General features: G+C 51.2%; 1 long non-coding RNA gene across 3 annotated transcripts in view; it reads left to right on the forward strand.

The window, feature by feature from the left end:
- LOC120593733 (uncharacterized) overlaps positions 1-15,324 on the forward strand; it is a 15,400-nt gene extending 76 nt beyond the window's left edge. The window contains exons 2-5 of one of the 3 annotated variants that reach the window (XR_005650427.1): positions 2,159-2,164; positions 3,711-4,425; positions 8,446-8,448; positions 15,315-15,324. This is a non-coding gene — a long non-coding RNA (uncharacterized LOC120593733). Of the gene's footprint in view, positions 1-507; positions 513-2,158; positions 2,165-3,009; positions 3,410-3,710; positions 4,426-8,445; positions 8,449-15,314 lie in introns of those variants that run through there. The other 2 variants (XR_005650428.1, XR_005650426.1) reach the window with 2 other exon arrangements.
- The last annotated feature ends 12,371 nt before the right edge of the window (positions 15,325-27,695 follow it).

A 27,695-nucleotide genomic window follows, 5' to 3' on the forward strand; every position in this document is an offset into this window, starting at 1 on the left:
CTCCCTTGTGTGACCCCAAACTTTCAGAAGAGCCGCACTGAGGGCAGGAGGTGGTCTCAGAGACACATGGGAGGGCAGCATCCTCTCTCCAAACTGATTTCCCAGGAGCAGTCAGGGACCTGTGCCCAGCAGAGCAGCCCCTCATGAGGGTCCCCAAGTGCGAGGCCTGGGCACCTTGGCTCACATAGGTCCCCAGACTCGAGAGCAGTGCTGGTAGGTGGCTGGAGCTGAGCCCAGTTTGACAGACTTGAATGAATGAATGAATGAATGAATGAACAAACGAAGGTCATCTGTGGCAGAGGCAGCTGTGGCAGCCTGAGGGCCGGTGCTGAGACACATGGAGGGCAGATCGTAATTTGGCCTCTGCTGCCAGTGGTTAATGAGTAGAAGGGAGCCAAGGGTGCCCCAACATGTGCCACTTCGCTGTGGATTTTGAGCTGAAGGCAGTCGAGACCCACAGACTCAGGGTCTCAGCTTGGCTTCTCAACTCCCAAATAATTTAGATAGGAGCTGTGCCAAGAGATGATGTCTGCCTGCACAGCAGCAGACAACTGACCTTACCCCTGCTCCTCTCCTTGCCCAAGAGTTGCCCTCGTCCCCTTGGAAGCCCCAGGCCCCTTCCCAGCCCGTAACTCAGATGGCGTGTGGGCCTCTGCTGCCTGACTGCTTTCGAATCTCATATTTTAATTTAATTTACTTGCAAAATTAAATTTCTTTTCTTCCTGTTAACTCGTCTTGTGTTGGTTTAATTGCTGGAGCAGTCAAAGAGCCTGGAAGGGGGAGGGGACATTTTCTGCCCCTGCAGAGCCCTCAGCACCAGCTTCCCCATCCAGGACCCCAGCTTTATGTCCCTGTCTTGGAAGCGGCCCTGGCTGGGCATCCAGAGGTGTTGTGCTGAGTGGAGGGGGTATGAAGAAATGATGTGGGGTCCCTGCCTGGAGACAGGGCCTGACTGGGAGGGGAGTGACTGTGGGTGTCTGGGCGGCTCACCCTGGCTGCCCCAGGTGGCTGATGTCATTGGCTTCCCGCTGGGGGCCTGCCTGTTTGTGGTTGCAGGTGCTGTGGGCTGGGGAAGTCGGGATGCACAGCTGTGCTCACGATGGATCCTAGTGCTGTCTTCAGGGGAAGGCTCCCCTCTTCTGTGTGTTGGAGCAGAAGTCATGGCCCCGCATACCCAGTGCAGGGTCGTGGGCTAGCTTAGACTGCTGCCCTCTCTGTGGCCCCGTCACTGGCTCTTCCCTGCTCCTGGCCTCTGCCTCTTATTCCCCTTGTCTGGCACACAGGCCTCCTCCTATATGATACGGGAGCAAGTCAGCCTCACCCCTACCGAGGGCCAGTTGGCTATCGTTGTCCAGTGGCCATGGGTCCAGTGAGCCCTCCCTCACAAGCTCCTACATCCTGACTCTTGCTGTCCCATCTGTGATTTCCTTGTTCCTCCCCAGGAACGCGGGCCCTGGGACGTCACGGCCATTCTCATGAGGTCCTGTCCTGGGTAGGCTGTCGGGAGCCTTAAGCCTGCACCCAAAGATAAGAATCACATCCTGAGTAAATTCTGCTATCTGTGACCATTTGGACAGCCAGGGCACTGGGAAGCGCCGGCCTTATCTCGTGTCTTTGATCCCCATTCCCCTGCCTGCAGAGCGAGAGCCTGCAACTTCTCACACAGCCCATCTGTTTCTGACCAGCCAGGCAGAAATCACCTTCTCTGGTGGTCGCCAATAAGCTTGTAACGAAATACTCTCTGATCAGTCCCGCCCCTGCCCTCTCCACCTGAGTGTATAAATATAACCACTTGAAAATAAAATTTTGAGGCTTGATCAGAACACTGTCTTGCCTCCACTCTTTTCTCCCGCCCATGTTCTCTTCAAGGTGCGGTCCTCCTCGGGTTCTACGCAATAACTAAGTCCTGCGGGTCGGGACAAGTGGCGCCCAACGTGGGGCTCGAGGCACGGACCTTCACCGGACAGCGCAACAAGTAAAAGGCGTGCACGCAACTAGGAGTGCCTTCCCGGCGACTGCGACCCCCAGACGTCGGAACGGCGGGTAAGTCATTGCTGTCCCATTTTTAAACATGGGCCATTCAATCTCCAGAGAGGAGACCTTTATCAAAGAGATAAAGAAGTCGTTAAGGGAGAGAGGAGTTAGGGTTAAGAAAAAGGATTTGGTTAGTTTTTTCTGTTTTGTTGATGAAAAATGTCCGTGGTTCATTCTTAGCGGCCCAGATATTCATCCCTTGAGTTGGCAAAAAGTAGGAAAAGATTTAAATGGATTACTAGAAAAAGAGGGACCAAATGCTGTCCCCGTTAGTTGTCTCAGTTATTGGGGACTCATTCGAGATATCATTGAAGGGGCCGAAACTGATAGTAATAAGAGACAGCTACTATCGGTAGCCACTGAAATGCTCAAACAGCTCTCTCGCCCCCCATCCGTTAAAGGTGGAGCTACCTCTTCCCCCTGTCCTTCTGTAGTCGTGGACATAGAGCCCTCGTCTCCGTCTGGAGGCCCTTATTCTCAAATATACCCCATAATCCCAAAACCCGGCCCTGAACCCCTTGATCCCGGAGATGCAACTGTTCTGGAGGACGAGGCCGCCAAAAATCATGAGCCTGTTTGGCCTTCATCTCATACCCTTTTTGCTGCAGGGAAGCCTGCCACGTGACCCCCTTCATATCCCTCAGGCGGTTCTTGACCCCTTTTTGGAGACAAAGAAACAACTGCAACAATAAATTCAAAGCCTCAAAGGCGTCTTTACTTTACAGAGTGAATTGGCTAATTTACAATTAGAAGTCTCCGCTCTACAAAATTCTATTTTTTCGGGGCCTCAATCTAAGCCCCCTAAGGGACCCCGAGCCAAACCCTTTGTTTTCCCCATCATGACTCGATCCGGTACCAAACCCTCACAGGACCCAGATACAACTCAGAAGGCGCCTACTGACGCCCAAGAGGCCTCTAGAGCCAGCACACCTGATGACCCAGCTTGTGAGGATGTGGCACAATCTGAGGAAGAAGGGAAAAGCCCACATAACGATTCTGAAAATGAGGGAGACTATCAGAACCTTTTGCCTACTGTAGAACGGATAAAATTTAAAACTGTCAAAGATTTACACAGTGCTATAAAGAGCTATGGCCTCACAGCTCCCTTTACCTTGTCCATACTTGAAAGTTTACCTGGCGATGGCTTTCTGTTGCCGGGAGAATGGACAAAAGTGGCCCAATCTGTGCTGAGTAGGGGAGAATTTTTAACTTGGAAAGCAGAATTTCTTGACAGGGGGGAAACTCAGGCAATGCGCAACCAGAAAAATCCCCGGTCTCCCATGGCCACCTGGACTGCTGATAAGATATGTGGGAGGCGAGACTTTGCCTCTGAGCGTAAACAACGCAGCTTGTCCGCTGGGATCCTTAGTCAAACAGCGGCCGCCACTATCGGGGCCTGGAGAGCTATTCCTCCAAAAGGTTCGGTCACCACGCCCTTGAGCAAAATAGTTCAGGGGACCCATGAACCTTTCTCCCAGTTCGTTGCACGTTTATAGGAAACTGCGGAGCGCGTCCTAGGGCCAGAAGACGGGGAAGGGAAACTTGTAAAACAGCTTGCTTATGAAAATGCTAATGCTGCCTGTAAAGCGGCTTTAAAGGGGCACATCCGAAATCTTGATATTCATGGGATGATCCGCTTGTGCAATGATGTCGATTCCACCGCCCACCAAATAAAGTTGACCATCGGGGCTGTAATGCAACATGCTAATAGTAACACTCTTGTTCCCCAAAATACCCCCATTGCCGCTCGGTGTTGCTTCCGCTGCGGACAACCTGGACATGTTGCCCGACAATGCTCACTTCCCTGTACCGGGCAGATCTTAGCTCCCCCTACAGCTCCTGTTCCCGTACTCCGCGCTCCGGGATTTTGCCCGCGCTGTAAGAGAGGGAAGCATTGGGCTAGTGAGTGCCGCTCTAAAACTGATGTCGCGGGCAACCCACTTCTTCCCTTGTCGGGAAACGGGAAGAGGGCCCAGCCCCGGGGCCCAATGCCCATCCAATTCCTCCCAGCTACGGGGCCCCGACAGCCGAACAACCAGGCACCCTCCAACGAGCCACCCCAGGCAGCGCAGGATTGGACCTCTGTGCCACCTCCGGTACAATATTAATACCTGAGGATGGGCCCCAAGTCATTAATACTGGGGTCTTCGGTCCTCCCCCTTCTGGAACATACTTCCTAATTCTGGGACGGGCCTCAGCCACTTTATCTGGTATTACCATCTTTCCCTCGGTAGTAGATGCTGACTATGAGGGGGAAATAAAGGTCCTGGCGGCGGCCACGAAAGGGCCTTTAAATATTTCTCCCGGCCAAAGAATTGCTCAAGCACTCCCTGTGCCTTTTACAAAGGGGCTCCCTCATAAGGGGGGTCACCGTGGTGCTTCAAATCCCGGGTCCTCGGATGCATACTGGGTCCAACCCCTTACCAAGGAGCGACCCCTTCTCATGCTGTCTATAGATGGAAAGTCTTTTGAGGGCTTACTCGATTCGGGTGCAGATTCCACTGTTCTTTCCCAAGAACATTGGCCCTCCTCTTGGCCGTTACAGCCCTCCTCCACCCACCTTCAAGGTATTGGCCAATCTCATAATACCCTACAGAGTAGTAAGATTCTTACGTGGTCAGATGGAGAAGGAAACTCTGGTCAAATCCAACCCTTTGTGGTCCCAGGTCTACCTGTTAACTTGTGGGGGAGAGATATTTTGGCACAAATGGGGGCAATATTATGCAGCCCTAACGAGGTGGTCACCAAACAAATGTTACAATCTGGGTTCATACCTGGTAAAGGACTTGGAAAATCTAATCAGGGAATTAACTCACCCATTGAGACCACCCCAAAAACAAACCGTCATGGTCTAGGGTATAAGGAGCATTTTTCATAAGGGTTACTGATCCTCCTGCACCCCAGGCGGATAAGATCCATTGGAAATCAGGGGATCCTGTCTGGGTTGATCAGTGGCCCCTCCCCTCTTATAAGATTTCGGCCGCCCTCCGTTTAGTGCAGGAACAATTAAAGGCTGGCCATTTAGAGCCCTCTACCTCTCCTTGGAATACCCCCATTTTCATTATTCAAAAAAAGAATGGTACCTGAAGGCTTTTACAGGACCTAAGAGAAGTTAATAAAACAATGCAAATCATGGGGCCCTTACAGCCTGGGCTGCCTTCCCCCCGTTGCTATTCCCAACATAATATAATATGAATATGAATGATGTAATAATATTATAAATGGTGATGGATAGTCTTGTAAATAATATAACAATATTATAGATGATAATAAATGATATTATGGATAAATAATATAATATTATAGATAATAATAAATAATATTATAAATAATATAATATTATAAATAATATTAAGTAATATTATAAATAATATAATATTATAAATAATATTAAATAATATTATAAACAATATAATATTATAAATAATATTAAATAATAATATAATATAAATATAAATAATATAAAAATAATGCTTCAGCTGCACAGAACGCGCGCTGGTTACCCGACAGGCTAATTAAGCCATTTAACCCTACCCAGGGTGACCCCTGAGAAGCTTTCTCTGCTTAATTTCAGAATGATGTTCCTTCTGCTCATGTTTCTGCTGCCCTCCTGCATCGCGCATAGAATATTCAACTTTACTTGGACTGTCGTCAATGAAGCGGGTGACATTGCTTATACTACCTCAGCTTTGGCAAGTACAACCCCATGGCCTACACTTACTCCAGACCTATGCGGCCTAGCTGCCGGAGCCGCACCAGCCTGGGGACTCCCGGATACTTTTCTCCCCCTTTCCAAGGCACCTAGTAGCCCCCACCAGAGAGATCAATTTTTTGCCCCTGCAGGGTGTAATACACCCCGTAGGAGGACCTTTCTTAGAGAATCTGATTTTTATGTCTGCCCAGGCGGGCACAGAAGTAGAAACCTTAATTATCGATGTGGATTCAGAGATTCCTCCTTTTGTGCCTCCTGGGGATGTGAAACTACTGGTGACGCCTACTGGCACCCTGTCTCTACATGGGATTATATAATCGTTAAAAAGGGTTGGAGTAACTCCCGGCGTAACAATACACCCACCCCTGAATGCCAGAGTGCACATACAACCCAAGGGTGGTGTACTCCCCTTCTTATTTCCTTTACCGATAAAGGAAAAAGAGCACCCCTTGTGGGATGGACAAGGGGATATGAATGGGGCCTGAGACTTGATGCAATTGGAATGGATCCAGGGTTCACATTCAAGGTGAAGCTAATTCGCTCCTCACCTAATACTGAACCAAAAATTGTTTTAGGCCCAAATAAAGCCCTGTCTCGGCCGCAAAGCCCCCAAACACCCCTCTGGGAGAATACTCCTCTCCCTCCCCAAAGCACTGCCTATCAAGCCCGTTTGCCCCCCGTTAGGCTTTCCACAGGTGAGGCCCTAAAGGCCCTAGCTAATGCCACTGCACAATCCCTTAACACCTCGACCTATGAGGATTGCTGGATGTGTTTTTCCCCTGTTCCCCCTCTTTATGAAGGCATTGCAACTGTCTCGCCAGACATGACCTATACCAATGATTCACGGCAGACACGCTGGGTGGACTCTCCTTTTTCTGAGTCCTCTCCCGGGCTTACATTGGCCCAATTGTCAGGAATTGGCCTCTGCATTCATAGTACCTCATTGCTTCTTCCCCCTGAATTGTTGCCTATTTGCAATACCTCCCATACGCCTCTAACACAACACCATTTCCTTGTTGCTCCCCAAGGAACGTATTTCGCTTGCTCTTTTGGAATAACCCCGTCTATTGTCCCCCAGTTATTGGTAGAAAATCATGAATATTGTGTCTTAGTTGTGCTGCTACCTAAGGTCTCAATACATCCTCCTGAAGATTTGATTCCCTTTTATCATAGTGCCCCGCGTGTCAAAAGGGAACCTGTAACTGCCATCACTCTGGCAGTCCTCTTGGGGTTGGGGGCCACCGGAGCAGGGACCGGCATTGCCTCTATAATTACTACAAATCAACAATTCCATACCCTTAGCTTGGCCATAGATAAAGACATTCAAAATCTGCAAGAAGGCCTTGATAACCTTAAAGAATCTGTTGTTTCACTTTCTGAGGTAGTGCTTCAAAATCGCCGCGGTCTTGACCTTCTATTTCTTAAAGAAGGCGGTCTGTGCGCTGCCCTTAAAGAAGAATGTTGCTTTTACAAAGATAAAACTGGGTTAGTCCAAGACAGTATTGAAAAAATAAAGAAAAATCTGGAGACCCGGCAAAAACAAAGAGAAAAGGACGAAGCCTGGTATAAAAGTTGGGTCTCTAACACCCCCTGGCTGTCCACCCTACTTCCTACTATTCTCGGACCTCTAGCAGGGCTCCTCCTTTTACTGTCGATTGGCCCCTGGGCAGTGCAAAAACTAACTGCTTTTATTAAAGCACAGGTTGATCAACTAGTTAAACCAGCTGTTGCCGTCCACTACCACCACTTGACAACTCAGGATGATGACGACGTGGAGCAAGATCCCCGGCACCCTAGAAATCTTAACCCCTCTAATACACCCCTGCGCCTGCATCGACTTCTTTAAGGCCTAGCTCCCCCCCGCACATGGGGCGGCATGAAACTAGAGACATGCCTACCTCACCCTTGGAGGAGGGTCTAGAGGTATGGGCACTGAGCAGAGTGACGGGCAAAGCACCGCAAGGAAGGGCCCTTCTGTGCCTTCTCTAGTCCTTCCTGAGAACATGCCTGACTTGCATAGAGGTTGGTATCATATTAATCTTACACAAACCGGCTCTGCCTCTCCTCCCCAAAAGATACCAAGAGCCATAGCTGGTGAGTTCATTAAAAGCTCACGGGAGGAGTCGGGCCTCTGTTCCCTCTCTCGGTCAAAGCCCACCTTTCTAAAAAAGAAAGGGAGGAGATGTCGGGAGCCTTAAGCCTGCACCCAAAGATAAGAATCACATCCTGAGTAAATTCTGCTATCTGTGACCATTTGGACAGCCAGGGCACTGGGAAGCGCCGGCCTTATCTCGTGTCTTTGATCCCCATTCCCCTGCCTGCAGAGCGAGAGCCTGCAACTTCTCACACAGCCCATCTGTTTCTGACCAGCCAGGCAGAAATCACCTTCTCTGGTGGTCGCCAATAAGCTTGTAACGAAATACTCTCTGATCAGTCCCGCCCCTGCCCTCTCCACCTGAGTGTATAAATATAACCACTTGAAAATAAAATTTTGAGGCTTGATCAGAACACTGTCTTGCCTCCACTCTTTTCTCCCGCCCATGTTCTCTTCAAGGTGCGGTCCTCCTCGGGTTCTACGCAATAACTAGGTCCTGCGGGTCGGGACAGTAGGCACCCAACCCTGCCAGTCATTTGTGCTGCTTTTAGGCTCCCTGCCCTCTGCCACTTCCAGGGGGCCCAGAATTGCTTGTTCGGCCCAGAGAGTGACCGTGTGCCACGGGGCTTAAGGCAGCCACGCCCTCTTGCTCCTGTCTCCTACTGAGCCCTGAGGTCAGGCTGTAGCTGTGGAATGAGACTTGCAGGGGACCTGGCAGGTCACAGGCCCTCACACCGTGCGCCCAGCTTCCAGCCGAGTCCTTGCCGCCATACTGGGTGTCAGATGGACAGAGGGCAGGGGGCCGTGCTGGGGTTCTAGGAACCCTGGGACCGAGATGGCCACACCAGAGGAGCCACGTGCACCAGGTGACCTCAGGCTGGCCTCATGCCAGCACAAGGGGCTTAGCTCTAGCCTCCTTCGGGCTTTAATCTAGAGAAAGCCATCTTGCGGATGACAGCAAATTTATCCCCTCAGTGCCTCAGCCTCAGAAGCTTTTGCCTTAACCTCACCCAGGCCACTTACCTCCTTGCAGGTCATAGAGAGCTGTCTGTCACTGTGGGGACATGTCTCCCCTCCCTAGTGGTCTGCAGTCTCCTAGTGGCATCTCCTTCGCCTGTGACACCTTGCTGTGGTGAGCACTCAGCGCACGGACAGGATCACCACTGGATGAAGGATTCCAGAAGGCACTCGACGGTCAGTTGGAAAGACAAAGGGGGACAACTGGAGCTGTCCTTTTGGCCCAGAAGGCTCCTGGCTCCCTGGCCCAACACCCTTACATTTAAAACGCAACAGCAGGCCTGTCCCTCAGGCTGTTCATAAACAAGATCCGTATATAGCACTGAACTCCGAGGGACCATGCTTGATGCCCGAAAATAACAGTTTGCATCTGTCTCTCTTCCTGTCCCCCTCTTAGTGGAGTGGCCTCACTTCCACTGCGCTTCCCTCCATCTGCTGGCTGGGAGGTGGCGTGTGTGGTGGGCACAGAAGCCCAGCGTCCTGGGGCTGCAGTGGGGATGGGAACCCTGTCCCCATGCAGCACTGGTCCTTTTTCTCATTGGTTCCCTGAGGCCTGTGTCCGCACAGAGACCCCAGAGGCTCTCTGCACAGGGGCGTCCTTGACAGTGAAGCACCGTGCATTCCCAATGGCGTGGTGCTTCCTGCAGTGTAAGTTCAGAAAGCCATGGGCTCAGAGGTGCAGCAGACACAAGAGCCCTGGCCAGGGACTTGCCTTGAGCATGAGGGACTCCCTCAGGGCTATCCCGGCTGGGGCCTTGGAAGGGCCCCGTTCCGCCATCTTGCACAGGCCTCCCCTTTTGACCACGGCCTTCCTGTGCCCCTCTGTCCTCGAGCGCCACTGTCCTCATCAGAATCTCCGGCCGACCGACCCCTTCCTCTCCATGGCCCTTCCGTTTTGGTTCCCTGTTCGCCCTGTGTCCACGCTCTGTGTCCACGCCCCATTCTCCAGCTGCTTCTTGCTGGTCTTCCCACTTTCTTTCCCTGGTCATTGTTCCAGGCCTCATGTTGCAGGTGGCCTGGTCACCTATTCTCTCTCTGTTGGGGACCCAGCCCCACCTGGACGCAGGGCCACCCTCTGGGCCCTCACACATCCCAGAGAGCTTTGCCAGCCACTGTCCACGGCAGTGATCTCCATCCCTGACCTCAAGTCCTGACCTTACTGTGCCTGTTCACATGAGATGGTCTCGTATTTTCCATTATGCTGCCAGCTGCCTCCCACCCACCGTGTCCAGCGCTCTCTCCCTGCTGGAGGGTCAAGGGTCCTCACTCACCTCCCCACCAGCTCTTTCAAACCTCCTGGCCTCGTTGTGTAATGAAGAGTGACCCAGTGTTTGCCCTGGATCCTGGTGGGGGGCTTTGAAACCCTTGGAATTTCCTCAGCGCAGGGTCAGTGGTCTGGCGCTCGCGGGCCCCTCGCTGGCTGCACATGGGTTGGCTTCAGAAAGACAAGTCGGGGGGCTGGGGCCGCAGGGCATCAACTCTTCTCCTGCCCCTGGGTAGGGGGGACTAGAGATTGAGTTTGATCGCAAGACCACTGTCTCTCTCTGTCCCTGTCCCTCTTTCTGTCCTTGTCCCTCTCTCTATCTCTCTATTCCTGTTCCTTTCTCCGTCCCTGTCCGTCTTCTCCGTCCCGTCCCTCTCTCGTGTCTTCCTTTCACTCTCCACCAGCCCCCCTCACCAGACCCACTGGCCATGCTTGTCTAAGCCCAGGCCAGGAGGAGCACACCCCGTACCTACAGCTTTGTGTCCCTGGACAGACCGTCTTCACTGCCCCCACCCCTCAGCTCTCAAGGGTTGGCCCCTCCCACCACTGGATGAGGCACATTGCTCTCACCTTCTTTTTTAACCTGGACCTTTCTAGAGCATTCACACCGCTGACTGTTTGCTGTCTTCTCGATCTCCCACCCACTTCCGCCCAGTGTCTCCTGTGGTCTTCCGTCCACCCTTTGGCCATGCCAGACGGCACCTGTCACGCGCCCCTGCCCTCCTCTTTGACTCCCAGCACATGAAAGCCTCGCCATCCCTCGCCAGGCCCCTCCTCACTCGCCACCCTGCCCCCACAGCCAATCAGCCACCCATGTGGTCCCCTCTCGCCAGTCCAGACAACAGCCCCAGTTCACCTCGTACCGCCCTGTCTACTCCGCAGCCACATGCAAGCACCTGTGGGGCCTAGGAGGGGCTTGGCCCACAGGCAAGTGCCCCTGACTTTCTGTTCAATGGATGGATGAATGAATGAATGCTATGTCCTTGCTTCAGACTTTCGATCATTTCCCATGGCCCTTGGGACCCAAGCTGCTGGACAGTTTTCAGCCCTTGGCCATTGGCCTTGACCATGTCATTCTCACCTCCCTCTGTCTGGACTACCATCTCTTCCTTGGGCCGGGCGACTGTTATCCATCCCTTACACCTGGATTTGTGGACCTTTACCTGCCCCACCTATTGCACACTTAACTATAGTTTATTGCAGTTGTTTGCAGCGCCAATCACACACCTACTACAATATCTCAGTGTCCCCTTCACGCCACACTCTTGGCGACACCTAATGTAGTTTTAAAGTTTTGACAATCTATTTGGTGTAGAAAGATATCTTATTAAGACTTAAATTCCATTTCTCCAATTTTTAATGAGATTGAGCATCTTTCCAAATGGTTCCTTACTCAGCTTTGAAATGCATGTTCATTGTCCTGCTGGATTTTTTTCTTCTTTGTAGTTCTTTTAATATCCTGAATATTAAAAGATACCTGTTGCAAACCTTATATCCCAGTCTGTAGCCTGTCTTTTCACTCTTTAATGGTGTCTTTTAATGAAAAAGCTTAATGCCTGAAATGAAGTACAATCAGTCAGTTTGCGGTTGGTCCTCTGATGCCTCCTTTGTGGTGTCTCTCTGCCCAGAGTCACAGAGATGTCCCCCAGCATTTCTTTTTGACATATCACCCTTCACGTGTGTGCCTTTACTGCCTCTGATGGCCTGCCTCCTCCGCTGCGGCAAGTGTGTGAGGTCAGGGCCAGCGGCTTGGAGTCGTGCCAGCCTGGGACCTTGAGGGGTGGCTGGCACCCAGCGAGGGGTCAGTGATGGGCTGAGCAACTGAGCAGTGGAAACAAAGAGGGATGGAGTCAGAGGGAGCAAGGGGCGGCTGTGGGAGGTCGAGCTGGTTCCTCGTTCTCAGTCGGGTCTGCCCTGGAACCCCGGGTGTTGTTAACATGCTGTGGGGGCTGCGGTATAGGAGGTTCTCTGTGACTAGTCTGAGGCGCTGTTTGGGCATCAGGCCACACAATGTGGGGTCAGGGGTGAGAGCCACTGGGCTTGGGTGTAAGGTGCAGCAGCCAAGGGCCAGCAGACGGGCTTGTCTGACCAGCTGTGTGCCCTCGTGCCTACACTCACCTGAGGAATAGGTGTGATGCCACTTGCTGTCACAGTGACAGAAAAATAAATGTGTTCCTGGAATGAAGGGTGTTCTTAGCACTTTGTAGGTTTCTGGTTCTTTTTTCCCTTTTCAAGGAGGAGGTGGCATCTGAGCCAGGCTTTATGGCTGGGTCAAATGTCAGTGTGTGATGATTGGGGCAGAAGTGCAGTTCAGGTGGAGGGAATGTCATGGCTACAGGGGCTGCAGAGGGAGGACATGCCGAGAGAGCAGGCCTGTTAGCCCTGCACAGAGAGTGAGAAAGAGGGTGGGGGGGACTGGTGACCGGCCAGCTACAAAGGGCTCAGCCCCTCAACTTCCCAAGGATACTCTATCCTCCCAAATGTCCAGCCCAGCCATAGTGAGTGGGGGTTCTGTCTTTCCCCCTTTAGAGGGACAGCCAAGGAAAAGGTAAGGGTCAGGGGAGCAGATGAAGGAAGGGGGCCTTTGCAGGATGGCACACAGAAGGTCCTTGGTCCCAGAGGACTCCTGGGCTGAGGAGGACGTGGGAGTGGTGAGGGTTCACCTTAGGTCAGACAGGAGGTATTTCTGTGAAACATGACATGTGCGTTGGCCACAGTCCATCAGCTTCCTGCAGTGCCAGGCCTTTCGGATGCTCTGGAAAAGGCTCATGGTGGGGTTTGGATCTGGCTTCCTAGCTCATAGGTCATTCATTTAGTAGCATTGGGAACTGTCTAGGAAAACTGGGTGAGTGGCTTGGACGTTCTCTTCTACTGGAGGTGGCTTAGGGTGAGCTCCAGGCTCATGTCTTTGCCTGCACACCTGACATGGTGGGTCACCTGGCCATCCCATAGGCATTTCTGACTTAACATGTCCTAAATAAGACCTTGGTTTTCCTGCCCAACCCCCTCCTTGCCACCCCCTCCCCCCGTGACTACTCAGTGACCCTCTAATTACACAGTTGCTTAAGTAAAAAGTCTTAGTGCTTGTCCTGATTCCTCCTTTCTCTGTCACTCCGTCTGTCAGTGTCTGCAGGCTCCACCTCTGACTTAGCTCTGCCTTGTGCCACCAATCCCCTCTGCCCCTCGTAGCAGTCCCCCTCCCGCTGGCTGAGCGCTGTCCAATTACCTTCTTTGGCTCCTAAATGTAACCCACACGACTGGGTGCAGTGGTCCTTGTACATCATTCCTCCCTAAACGGTTTGTCCTGATGTCTGAACACACCATCTTTGTTCACTTGATAACTCAGACCGTAGTAGCTGACAGCATCTGCTGGTGGCATCAGCGCTCAGTCAATCGTTTTGATCACTCAACTTTAATCATTCTCGCCATCGCAGGTGGGAGTTTTCCTGGTACATGGTGACTGAGTTTCCCCAAACAGACATTTGGGCGCGCACACAGAGCTTGACCCAAGGACTCATGTTTAGTGGGACCTTGGCCTTGCTGTTATAGAGCTCTGACCGCTGCCTTGGGTACTGTCTGCCCTTTGGGGGGGCAGTAAGGTACGAATGCTTGGCCTGGCTGTGGCGTCTTTGTTTCTATGAAACTGTCAAGGATCCAGTCTTCAGGGCAACTAATAGTAGTCTGGTTCACAATCTAGAATGTTAGTGCATCGTGTTTATGGTGGAGGCCACATTTATACGACTGTGGTTGTCAGGCTCAAATCAGGACCCAGGTTCCAACAGATGCACCCATGAGAACTGTCAGATGGGACATATCCAATGATTGGCACTGACAGAACTTTCTGGGGATAAGGGTTTTAAAGAAACTTTACCATGTTTTAGTTGTACTGTGGTTGGATAGACTGATTGACCTACAATTTGGAGAGGGCAGGTTGTTGTCATTCGTGGTTTGACTCATTTCGAAGCAGTATTCATTTTGTTGTGAAAAGCAAATACCTTATTCTTCAGGTAGAACATTTGCTGAGCACTGACTACTTACACAAGGCCAAGTACCCTTTAGTCAAAGGCAACCGTCCATGGAGCTTCGGTACAGAAATAGACTGTCTAGAACGACTCGAATCTAAAAGCGACTTCGATGCAAGGCAAATTCAATCTGAATGGAGCTGTCTAAGCAGACTCAGTACAAAGACATTCATCACAAGAATGAATTCAAATGCAGAGCGACTGTCTGGAAATGGGCTCAATCTGAAAGGCCAAATGCCAGTTTGAAAGTACTAGATACAAACGAGAGCTCGATGCAAGCGGCGGGGCTTCTAATGGTCAAAACCATTCCGATGCAAAGAACCGAGTAAAGGAATGTAGACTGAGTAAAACATTCAATGCAAAAGCAGACTCAATCCCCAAGAGCAGGCAAATGCAAAGAAGAACTAGTAAACGAGCTCGAATGCAAGGATGGATTTGAAATACAAGGAGCAGACTTGGTCTAGAGATGGACTAATCTAGTGATGGACTAGTCTAGAGATGGACTCAGTCTAGAGACGGACTCATCTAGAGATGGCCTTGTCTAGAAACAGACTCGGTCTGGAGTTGGACCAGTCTAGAGACAGACTTGGTCTAGAGACAGACTCTTCTAGAGATGGACTCAGTCTAGAGATGACCTCAGTCTAAAGACAGACTCATCTGGAGATGGACTCATCTGAAGACAGACTCATTTAGATGGACTCAATATAGAGACAGACTCAGTCTAGAGATGGACTAGTCTAGAATTGGACACGACTGACATCTCCCTCCATCCCGTCGGGCAGCTCACATACAGAGGAGTGTTGAAAATAGGTGCTGAGCTCTGTGTGAATGGTCCGCGTCATGGGGAGACTGGGCTGGTGACCCTCAAGGAGGGAGGGTGTGCTTTGTGCTTTCACTGGTCTTACTACCTGAAGGGCATTGAGATGTGGAAAATGAAGAGTGGGTAGCTGATCTCAAGAGTGCACAGGATTCGTGGGGAGACAGACAGGAATGTTGAGTACTAATGATGGGGTGTCACAGATGCTGTGATGGAGGTCTGTGCACGAGACCAGGAGGGCCAGGGGTTGAGTCTGGAGTCGGGAGGAGGAAGGCTGAGCCTCTGCTGAGGCTTAAAGGGAGAGCAGAGCACAGACTGGGCAGGGAGTGTAGGGCAGGGTCCCTGCAGGGAAGTGGGAAGAGCTGATGCTAGGACAGTGGTAGGCAGGAACCAGGTTCGGAAGGGCGTGTATACCAGAGTGATGCATTCACATGTGCATTTTAGCAAGTTCATTTTTGCCCTGTAGCAGAGAAAGGGCTGGAGTGGGGCCAGGCTCCCGGCTGGGAGTCAGAGTCTAGGAGGAAGCGAAGAGGCCCTGTGGTAAGGCAGCGAGGGGAGGGGCGGGGCTGAGCTGAGATGTTTCCAAAGCGGAAGCAGAGTGGACTTGGTGACCATAGGACTCGAGTGCAGGCTGGGGAAGAGAGTGGGAGATAACTCTGTGTTAGGCAAACCTCACGGGGAGCTGGAGTTACCCTGGAAATCCCTAGACAGCTGTCACACTGCCACTGTCGCCTGGCCTCCTTCAGTCCACAAACCAGTTTTTCCTGGGGGCAGTTTTGGATGGCTGGATGGGGAGGGCTTGCAAGTGTGTGCTGGACCCAATCTTTAGGAAGTTGCCACATCTTTCCTGCCACCAAGGCTTCCCTGCTCCCATCCCTGACTGGGGCCAATGGCCACTCATCAGCTGCTTCTCCTTGTAGAGGAGCAATGAGGAGACCGTCCCCATGCTGACACTGAGGCAGCGGTTGGAGAGGCCAGGTTCTGCCTTGGCTCTGTGTGACTAAGGAACAGGGTGTTGGCCCGCTTTGCCACAGTGTCTGCACTCAGGACCCTAAGTCGGAAACTCCTTCTACAGCGGGTTTGCTGGCAGGTTCTCTTCTGCAGCAAGTCCATTTGTCACCACATAGGCTTGTCCTGGATTCCATGGTCACCGGAGAGCTGCAGTTCTGAAAGGCCCAGCAGTGGCCCCACTCAGACAGAGACTCTCTCCCACTGCCCAGAGACTGTGTTTCTGTGGGCAGGGGGAGCACAGAGAAATAGAGGAACCCCTAAAGCATGTAAATGATATGAGACGTTGGCTTGCGTTTCAGCCCTATGTCGTAAGTGGTGCTCCCATGTGCCGGGCTCTGTGGTAAAGCTGAGGACACACGTCAGAGGTGCCAGCCTGCAAGCAGTGACAGATGATCAATCTGAAACCCACCGTGACTCTAGTTTGGGGAAGATGCAGGTGGTCAAGGCTGTAGCATTTGGGATGCTCAGAGCTCCATTTCTGATGGACAGGCGAGCATGGGCTCAGGTGGGTTTGCTTTGCTGAGACCAGTATGTGGGTCTGTGAGAGCTTTTCATGCCAAGGGGACAGTGGGAGTGAGGGAGCCGAGACACGGCCTTTCTATTCCCGAGTTGTTCATGGGAAGGGTAATGGTGGTATTCGCTGAAGGACTGACATCAGGAAGCACAGCTCTAAGTGCTCCTGCTAAGTGTGACGTGTTGGCCGCATGCCTCTGCTGCTCCCTGGACCAGCTGCTGAGTTCCGTCTCTTCTTCGCCCCCCAAGTTGCTGTTTTTTCCTCAAAATTCAAACAACGCAGAATTTGTATAAGAAAAGGTCCACGTCTGCTTTTGCATCCCTCACTTCCATGTGTACTCGCTGGTCCCACAGTGGCACTGCTGCCAGTCAGTTGACATCCTTCTAGATTGGAGCCTTCCCTGTGCATGTGCACAGAAATACAGGACATTGGTTTTCTAGACGAGGTCATACTTAGAGACATGATTTTCTTTAAAAATCAACTTAATCAAGGTATAATTTATATACAATAAAACACCCTTTTGGGGTAACATCGCTTAATGAGATTATGCAAGTTTCAAGGGTACAGTATTATGAGACAGCATCTGTCTATTGCATTGTGGGCTTACCACCCAAAGTCAGGTCTCCCTCTGTCACAATGCATTTGACCCTTTTTACCCTCTTTAACCTCTCTCTAGCCCCCTCCCCTCTGGCCACCACCCTTCTGTTGTCTGTGTCAATCAGTTTTTGTTTGCTTATTTTTTGCTTTCTGTCAAAAAACAGGGGTCTCCAACCCCTGGTCTGTGGTCTGGTACTGGTCCGTGGCTTGTTAGGAACCAGGCTGCACAGCAGGAAGTGAGTGGCTGGCAAGTGAGTGAAGCTTCATCTGTATTTGCAGCTGCTCCTCAGTGTTCGCATCACTGCCTCAGCTTCACCTCAGATCATCAGGCAATAGATTCTAATAGGGATACCGGATCCTGGTGCCAAAGAGATTGAGGACTGCTGTAATAAAATATCTATTTTTAAATGTACAGTTTTTAATGAGTTTTGAAAAACTTGTGAAAGTAATACCCCAACCGAGCCACAGAGTATTTCCATCACCTCCTAACCCCTGCCCCCAGGCACCCGGAACCTACTTCCTGTCACTGTAGCCGCAGTCGGCCCTTCAATCATTTCACGTAAATGGAACCCTGCTTGGCGTCCTCTTGTGCGTCTGGCTCCCTTTGCTCAGCGCACTGGTCCTGGCATCTGTCCCCATCTCTGCATCTGTTGGCGGTTCACTCGTTTCTGCCGCTGAGAAGTTTTTTATTGTGTGGATGTCCCATAACTCGTATGTCTTTTCGACTGCTGATGGACATGTGACTTGTGTCCCATTTCTGAGACGACAATTAGAGCTATCATGAATGGTCACTGATGGGTCCTTGTGTGGCCTTGTGTTTTTTTGTCCCCTGGTTGACAAGCTGGGCTGGAGCTGCTGGGCCAAACGGTGAGTTTATGTTTAACTTTGTAGGAACCCGCCCAGGAGTCCTTTGTGATGGTGACACCACCCGTGCTCCCTCCATTGACAACTGACGGTCCAGTTGCTCTGTCTTTGCCCTCCTTTCTGTCTTGCTTAGTGTTGGATGCCTGAGTAGCAGTCATTCGTGGAGGGTCTAGCTCCCTTCTCCCTGCTGCCTGGCGCTGTCGAGAGTCTTCTCGTGTGCCTATCAGCCATTCGCACTTCTTCTTCTGTGAAGTTTCTGCTCAAGTCCTTTGCCCATTTAAAGAATTTGGTGGTTTGTCTCATTATTGTTTTGGAAGATGTGAGATAATATTAAACACATTTGTTAATCTCTGCTCCTGGTCCCTGGCCTAGAACTCCTAAAACCCTTGTAATTTCCTGGGTGACAGCAGTATCCTTTGTTCTAATCAGGTGACTCTGGGTGGACCCTGGATGAGGACTGGTCACCCGAAAGACCATCCATGATTGGAAGCTTGGGAATTTCAGTCCCAGCCCTAACTTCCAGAGAACGGGGAGGGCCGGAGACGGAAGTGACAACACATCCTGCCTACGCAAGGAAGCCTCTATGAAACCCCAAATGTACGGAGTTCAAAGAGCTTCCAAGCTAGCAAACACCCCCGCACCGGAAGGATGACCCATCCCAGTTCCACGAGGACGGAGGCTCCTGCACTCAGGACCCTTGCAGACCTTGGCCTGAGTGTCTCTTCAGCTGGCTGTTCGTCTGAGTCCTTTTAATAAACTGGTGTTTCCAACTGATCAAACCTGAGGAGGGGGTCATGGGACTTTGCAGCCAAGTGGGACAGAAGCTGTGGGTAACCCGGGACCTGCTACTTGGGGTTGGTACCCGAAGTGGGAGCAGTCCGTTGGGAACTGAGCTCTCAAACTGTGGGGTCCGGCGCTATCTCCAGGCAGATGGTGTGAGAATAAAGTTGTAGGACACCCAACTGGTGTTGCAGAGAATTGCTTGGTGGGTATGTGAGACCCCCCACATTTGTAAATGTGTCATAGAATCATTATGTAAGAGCTCCATGTTTATCTTTTATTCCTTCTATTTTGTACAAGTCCATTGTCAGACATAACAACCTCTGTCTGGCCTCCTCATAGGACCAGTAAAATAACGAGTGGGAAATGTTTGCAGATGGGGCGCATAATTTAAACACTATTCTTTAAGGATGTGAGGTCCTTCCTTTTGTGGTCACAGGAGCAGTCCCTGCCTCCTGCCTTCGCAGACCAGCCTCTGCTGGCCGCCATCAACTAACCAGAGTTTCCTCTTTCTCTTTTCTTGCCACATCATTCAAATCTGTGACATACAATCAACCATAGTGTGTATTTTTGGTTGACACTGGCCTGGGAAGCCAAGGGTGATTCGAAATGGTTTTCCCTCATTTTGCAACAGTTGTATGTTTTACGGGTGTCACTACTGCATCTTCTGTGAATGCGAATTCATGGAAGCAGAGCGTGTGGCCAGATGCCTGGAAGGCCCTCTCCCCTTCTCTCTGAACTTCAGTTCTCATAAATGTGTGTCTGTTTGACCCCTTGTCCTAAAGCAATTTAGGGCTCACTGAAAGAATTTGAGAATGTGGTGTTCAGAGAAAAATTACCATCACTGCACACCTTCGTTGTCTTCTTGCATGAAGTATGGTTTCTGGGCTTTTGCGAAGTATTTTCTGCCCCAATTTGCACGTTTGTGAGTGCTGGTCTTTAAAGTGTTTGTATTTGGTCTGCGAACCCTCAGAGAGAAGACTGTAGAGGGAGGGTCCCCGAAGCCTTAGGGACATGCTAACCCCCAGGGCTCGACAACAGAGTCACCGAGACATTCATAAACCTGAGAAGGAGGGGGGTGGCCCAGTAGACCTGAGCATGTTATTTGGTTCTTAATTTGCACTTTAAGAATCTGATGGAAAAAATGGAATCTAGTGAACTAAGGATGCTGGCTAAGTATGCTTACCACGTAGGTAAGGCCCCTCGTAAGTGCCATGGGAATGCGGGTTTGCATTTTTCATGGTCACCCAGCCATGACAGGGAGTGGTCTACCAGAGTAAAGATGGGGTGGTGCCCTCCTGTCTGAGCTGCATGTGCCTCCTGCCGGGATGCTGTGTGTGGCTTCTGCCCATGAAGCTGTGTGTGGCTCCTGTGCCAGCTCCTCTGCCTCACCTCCCTCCTGACCCTGCGCTGAGGCTGTGACCAGCGCAGGCAGCATCCCCTTGCCCCTGGCCTGGTCTTTGCCACTTCGTCTACTGGGAATGCCCTCCTCTCCACGCCCCTGTTGGGTGCCCCCTGTACTGTGAGCACCAGGAGGGCACCGCCATGGTGCTGATTCTGGGTGTGGCCCCAGCGCCCAGCTTACACCCGGCGTGCGCTGTGTAGACACACTCTGATAACGACTGTGAGTGTCCATGGAGCTCCAGGTGGCCCTGTACCCCCTGTAACCATAGCGTTGTATCCTCCAGCAGGTGGGGTTCAGGGAGGGTTTCTGCAGGTCTTTGCCCAGCTGCCACACACACAGAGGCCACGCGCCCAGCACAGTTGTGGTGATAGTCCCCACCAGCTCTCTGGGCTGCTACCCTCAGAGGCCCCGGGGTTCTTCTCTTTTTTTTTGCCGCTCCCTCACCCAAGGAGGTCAGGCCTGGGCCCCAGGCTGTCAGCACAGCCTATGTCTGGCCTAGTTCCCACCAGCTAGAGCCTGGATCCCAGTCCCCATTCCTGTTCCCTCTCTGGGGTGACCTCCCGAGATAGTGGCCAGAGGCAGATTATCAGTCTATGACAGAAGTTCTGCTTATCAAGGTAACATAAGGCCTTTTCAGACACTCGGCAAGTGTGGGAAAACGGGAGAAAGCCGCGATCAGCCTCGTTTCCAGAGTGACCACTACGAACACATCTTTAACCTGCTGGGTCACAGCAGTCCCTGCATCGCAATTTCACTTTCCCCGGTTTCAGTTCCCATGGTCAGCTGTGGCACGAAATTATTAAATGGAAAATTCCAGAAATAAACAACTCATAAGTTTCAGATTGTACGCCATTCTGAGCAGCATGATGAAATCCTGCCATGTTCTGCTCTGCCCTGCCCAGGACGTGAGTCATCCCTTTGTCCAGCGTGTCCATGCTATGCATGCTCCTGCCTGTTAGTCACTCAGTGGCCGTGCTGGTGGTCAGATCCACCATCTCTGCACCGCCATGCCTGTGCTCAAGTCACCCTCATTTTACTTAATAAGGGCCCCAAAGCCATTCACATAACTTTTAAAAAATTATTTTTCAATTACAGCTGACATTCAGTATTATCTTATGTTAGTTTCAGGGGGCACAGTGTAGTGGTGAGACAGTTACGGAACTTACCAAGTGATTTCTCATGAGTCTCGTACCCACCTGGCACCACATATGGTTGTTAAACATTACTGACTGTTCTAAAGTCATCCACATAACTTGTATTACAGTGTTTTATTATAATGTATTATTAGTTATTCTTGTTAGTCCTTTACTGTGCCTAATTTATAAATTAAACTGATTGTAGATGTTAATGTATAGGAAAAAACAGTATACATGGGGTTCAGTACCATCTATGGTCTCAGGCGTCCACCAGAGGTCTGGGAACATGTCCCCCGCGGACGAGGGGGACGACTATGGTCATCCCTTTTGGCTATTTTAAGAGAACTCTCCAGAGCATGGTCGTGTCTTTGAGCTTTAATATTTCATAGATGAAAATAATCTCCATTTAGTTGTGGAAACATGGACAAATGTATTTACACAGCCAGGGAAGCTCCTGGTGCCTCGGTGATTCACTGGTTTATTAGGTGTTGCTGGGCCTCCACTGTGTGCCCCAAGTAACAAGATAACCAAGGTGCCCATTCACAAGCCCACATCCTCATAGTAGAGAAAGGCAGGGACCAGCTCAGCACTGAATAACAAGCTACAAAAACATTCAGATAGTGACACACTCTTTGAAGGAAAAGCAGCAGGCGGTGTGGGGCGGGCAGCAGGTCTGTAACACAAGAGGGTGGTCAGGGATGGTGAACGGGGTGCCCATGGGAAGGGGCCAGGCCTGAGAAGGTCTGGACGACTCTCCTCTTTGGCAGAGGCCTCACCATGCCAGCAGGACCCAAGGAGGCCCCGCATAGCAGGGCATGAGCTGGGAGGGGTGTAAGCCAGATGAGGAATTGAGTTTAGTTTAAGAGAGACAGGAAGGCATTAGAAGGTTTTAAGTGGGAAGTGACAGACTCTAATTGACACCCAGAAGGATCATCTCATTGGGGGCGCCCAGAGAAGGAAGATGCTGTGGGGCTGGGTGGTAGTCATGGGGGCGTGCAGGAACTTGGCTTACGTCTCAGAGGTGGAGTCACTGGGGACTTGGCCGTAGGTGGGGAGGGATGGCGGGTTGGGGGTGCAGGCCCTGACCCTGAGGGAGGATCAGGGAGGAAGCACATCTGGGTGACAGAGAGTTGAGAGCTTGGTTTAGGCCATTTGCAACTTATATTTGGTCTGTACCAAAAAAATAAACAAACAAACAAACAAAAAGGTGTCTGTGTCCACGTGGTAGTTATACAGCCTGGTCTGCATCCCCCGGGCCAGGTGAGGGATAAAGTGTAAGAATGGAGAGCACTGTCTGGCAGAAGCGAGACGTGATGCCCCAGTATGCTGGCACCTGGGCACCAGCCTCGAATGTGAGAGCAGGACCAGTCCCGGCAGTGGTGGGGGCCAGAGGGCAGGGTAGGGTTTGGCTGCAGGCTGAGCCTTCCTGCCCACCCGTGGTGGGTGTGGCACTGCTCCACGTCTTCTTCATCCTTAGCGCACGAGTCTTTCAGAGGCCCCTATTTTCTCATACTCTACCAGCTGCCACGCCAGCCGGGCTGCAGGGCCCAGGTCATGTATTGGACGGTCCTCATTTCCGTGCTGCCCCCAGGGCCGCGGTGTTCTGGGGATGGCCTGAGTAAAAACCTTCATTTATGTTACACCGCACCCTCCCCATCCCTTTGATACCCTTCATCTCAAGAATCATAGGAGTTTTTAATGGTGGGAGGCGTGGGCAGAGAAGGGAAGTGACTTGGGGCTGTCCATGCTGTGTCTTGATTGTATGGACCAGGTGTGAGCTACAACAAAAAAAGAGGCTTCTAAAATTAAAGTGATACAGGTTTTGAAACCTTTTATTCTGAAATAGACACAGACTTAGGGGAAAGTTTAGAGGAATGCACAGGGAGGCCCCGAGCACTGTGGCGACACCTTTGTAATCATACAATGTCATCGCATGAGGACCTGGCGGTGGGACAGTCCACAGAGCTCACTCAGAATCCACACCACACCTGCACTTCTGTGTGTGTGTGTGTGTGTGTGTGCGCGCGCGCGTGTGTGTGTGCATGTGTGCAGTTGTGATTGATTTTATCACGTGCAGCTTTGTGTCACCACCACGATCCAGGCACTTACCTGTACCATCCCCACACGGCCTCCTCCCCCTTTGCAGACCCCCACCGTGTCCCTTATCCCTAACACCTGGCAACCATGAATCTGTTTTCCATCCCTAGACTATGTCACTTAATGAACATTATGTAAATGGAATTGGGAAGTAGGTACCCTTTTAAAATTGGCTTTCTTCACTCCGTATAAGTCCCTTGTGCTTCCTCTAAGTTGCCGGAAGTCCATCCTTTCCATGGCTGACGGCACTCCATGGTGTGGCTGCGCCTCGGTTTAACTGAGGGTGGTTCTGATAGCTTCTAGTTTGGAGCTGTTATGAGTAAGTGACCACAAAACCCTCATGTATGGGTGTTTGTGTGAACTTATCTTCGTTTCTCTGGAATATATGCCTAAAAATGCAATTGCTGCATCATATGATAGGTTATTTTTTAGTTTTAAAAGGAACTGCCAAACTATTTTTGGGGAGGACTGTGCCATTTGACATTTCCACCACCATGTATGAGTGACCCAGTTTCTCCACATCTTCACCAGTATTTGGTGTTATCACTATTTTTTCATGTTAGCCATTCTGATAGGTATGTAGTGATATCTCACTGTGGTTTTAATTTGTGGTTTTCCAATAGCTAGGAATGTTGAACACTTTTTTCATTTATTTATTTGTCATCAGCATATCACCTTTAATGAAATGCCTGTGCATGTGTATTGCCCGTTTTAAAATTTCATTGTTTTTTTAAATGTTGAATTTGATGGTTCTTTGTATTTTTCGGTCAGATGTGTGATTTGCCAATATTTTCTCCCAGCCTGTAATTTGTTTTCTCATCCTTCTAACAGAGTATTTTGCAGAATGACTTTTAATTTTGATGAGGTCCAAATCATCAATTTTTTCTTTTATTGCTCACACTTTTGATGTCAAGTCTAAGAACCCTTTTTGTAGTCCTAGGTATCAAAAATTTTATCCATTTTTTCCCTATAAGTTTTATAATTTTATGTTTTACATTTTTGTCCATAATCCATGTTTTTATACATGGTTTGAGGTTTAGGTTGAGGTTAATTTTTTGCCCATGGATGTCCCAGTGTCCAGCACACTTATTGGAACGTGCACCATTCTCCCAGGGATTTGCTTTTGCTCCTTTGACAAAAACCAGTTGGGCACATCTGTGTGGATCTGCCTTCCATTTGTCGATCTGTGTGTCTGTCCCTTTGTCAGCTGTCTTGTCGTAGCTGCACAGTAAGCCCTGGCATTGAGAAGTGCTTCTTCCCACTTCCACCATTAATCTTGATTTTAAATTCCCTGGACTGTTTATAGGGGTGGGGGTGGGGGATCCTTCCTATGTTCATGAGCTGGGAGATTTTTTCTGCTTCTAATTATTTTTCTTTTTGGAAAATCTGATTTAAAAAACTCCTTTAGAATTGCATGTGAAATAGAAGTAAATTAGCTAAGCATGCTGTCTTTACTCAAGTGGGATTTATGCCACTCTCCTGGCTTCTTGGTGGCCCTCTTCACGCCCATCAGGTCCCATGGGAGCTTCAGGAAATAAGAGGCTCGCTGAACCCAAGGGCTTGCTAGACAAAGACCACGGCATTTGCGCCAACGAACAACAGTTACAGAACCTGTGGGTGTGGCAGGTGTGCAATGGAGAGAAGTGCACTGGGGTAAGCAAGGGGACACAACCCCATGTGACAGGGCACCTAGACTGTGCTCTCACCCACTGTGGGGACACAGCCCGAGCATTGCCACATTCTCATTAAAAAAAAACCCCAGAAATCCAGATTTTTATGTGAAATGTCCTGGCTTTTAATGTTGGGAACCAATTAGGATTTAAAAACAGCACCGTGTGGGCCTTGTGAACTGCTCTGTGGCACTATCCTTTCCCAAGGATGGCAACCTCAGATACTTGACCGGGCCAAGCGAGGGTGCTGTGTGACCCCCTGTCAGGGAGGATGGTGGAGCCACAGGTCTAGGAAGCACCCCAACACACCCAGATGGTGGACTTCCTGTCCTCTGGCCCAGAGAGGAAGCGGAGAGGCAGGACAGTTCTTCCCACCTTGCATTTTGCTGAGTCTCTGGGTTGGTGTGTAGGGGAGGACAGTGGGCTTGGACATGGGAAACCTATGTTTCCTGAATTAGTGCCTTCAGCTCCAGTGTCAGGTGTGTCCCTTGTCCCTGACACAGCGTGGCTAGGGCTCCTGCTTGGAGACCACAGACTTCCTTCTTTCGCACAGACAGAGCCCAGGTGCAGGACTGAATACAGAGTTGTCTCTCGACGCGGTCAGTAGAAGGCCAGTCCCAGAGTGTTAGCACTGCCTTGTCGGCGGGGCTGTAGTGGGCCTATGCTGCTCCCTGTCACGCCCTCTGAGCCTACTGTCGCTCCCTTACTGTCTCCTGCTGAAGGCTGGCCCTTCTTGGAGGGTGCCCCTCAGACCCCGCCATCTTCCCAGCCCTCCCTCCAGCTCCTGATCCTCCGCCGGGTCATCATATTCCAGGCACCGGCGCGTTCCGGAGGCCAAAGAAGGCGCTCGCTGACCCACAGGGAGGAGCGGGAGACGGGCCCCACTGAGGGACAAGACCTCCCAGAACAGGGTGGGCGCATAGTTACCCGGCTTCTCTCGGGTAACTATTTGCAGCCTGGCTTTGAAAGGTCCCACTGCCCAGGACCAGAGCTTCTGGGATTTGACCTGAACACTGAATTCACAGGCCTTTGGCTGTCATAGACCTGGGGTCAGTGTGGCTGGAATGTTGAGTCTTGCCTCAAATGTGGAGGCTTGAGCCTCTCCTGCCACAACTCCAGTGGGCCCTCACCACTCCGTCGTCCCCAAAGCTGAATGAAGGACAAATGACCTGTCTTCCCACAGCTAGGTGCTGGGCTGAGGCAGACCTGGGTCCCACTCTGAGCTCTCTCACATTTCAGTTGTGAGACCTGGAGCAGCTTTCTAAATTCTCCCAGACACAGCTTTCTCATCCACGAAATAATGTTTGTTAACAGGACCAACTAAACAGGGGGGTCTGGGAATTTAAAGGGTCATTCGGTGAACAGCATTTAGCAAGGTGCCTACACTGTGGAGAAAACATCATTAAATGGTTTATTATTATTGTAGTTATTCTTCTAACCCCTCTGTCCTACACCCTCCTCCAGCCACCGTACTCCCATCCATGTCTGGGCAGGACACATCCTTGAACAGCTGGGTCTCTATAGGAATAGCTCAAGATAGGTGAAGGATGCAGGCAGGGGGCATCGGAGCTGGCACCAAGTAGACCAGCTGGCACAGGGCTCCATCAGCAGGGACAGAACTGTGCTTGGCCCTGCAGGACCTTCTCTGAATGGCCAGGACCAGCCAGGGCAGTGGCAGGGGCATTGCTCCTGGTAGCGCATCCCAGCCAGTCCTGCTCAGCACTGGGGCCCTGCCCAAAAGCGTCCCTGCCTGGATCTGCCTGGGCAGGCGGCCTGCCTCTTGGCTTATGGAGACCAGGGCCCGCATGTGGGCGAATGACAGGTATGTACAGCAATGGTGAAATGTCAGCCGTGAGAATGCAGTAACCACTGCACCAGGTAGCTGCTACGTAACTATCCGTGATGGGTGGTGACAGCAAGGCATGACATCGGAGGCTTTGTCTCCACCCGGCAGTGAGCACAGGCCCCCGCTGGTCTCCTGTTGCCCTGGGCTCAGAGAGGCTCTGCCTGGAGTGCTGGCTCTCTGCGCCCCTTCCTCTGGACACGAGGCCTTCCCCCTGGGCTGCCGCCCCTCTGCACGCACACCTGCAACACAGCCTCGTGTCCCTGCCTCATCTCCCGCCAGCACTGGGAGTTCCTGAGCGCTGGCCCTCATCTACCTTGGCGCGGCCCTCCCTGGCCCCAGACTAGTGCCCCATGCATCATGGACATGTACGTTTATAGATGGGATGAATGGCCCTGCTGGGTCCTAAGTAACTACAGTGACAGCCTTTTAAAAATGCAACCGTAGCTGGGGCTGGGGTGCCCTCGCAAGTCCTTGGAAGGAGTCCCTCAGTGGGGTCTGATGGGTTCAGATGTCACAGAGGAGCAGTGGGCATGCTGGGCCGCCCCTGGGCAGCAGCTGTGCGGTGCGGATACTTCACAGTCCCCATGAGACGATGCGGTGTCTCAGCACCTCAGATGCCTGACTGTGGAGGCTGGTTCCACAGGGAGCCTGTAACCCTGCCACACTTTGCACTGTGGCCTGAAGCAGGGAGTCACACTGAGCCCAGTCTGTGCTGTGCAGACACCAAGGACAAGAAGGATGAAACACACATATGAAAAACATTCACATGCCAAGAAAACATAAACACACACAATACACACAGCAAACCACACAA

The sequence above is a fragment of the Pteropus medius genome, unplaced genomic scaffold (genome assembly GCF_902729225.1).
Source record: "Pteropus medius unplaced genomic scaffold, Ma_sr-lr_union100, whole genome shotgun sequence".
NCBI lineage: Eukaryota > Metazoa > Chordata > Mammalia > Chiroptera > Pteropodidae > Pteropus > Pteropus medius.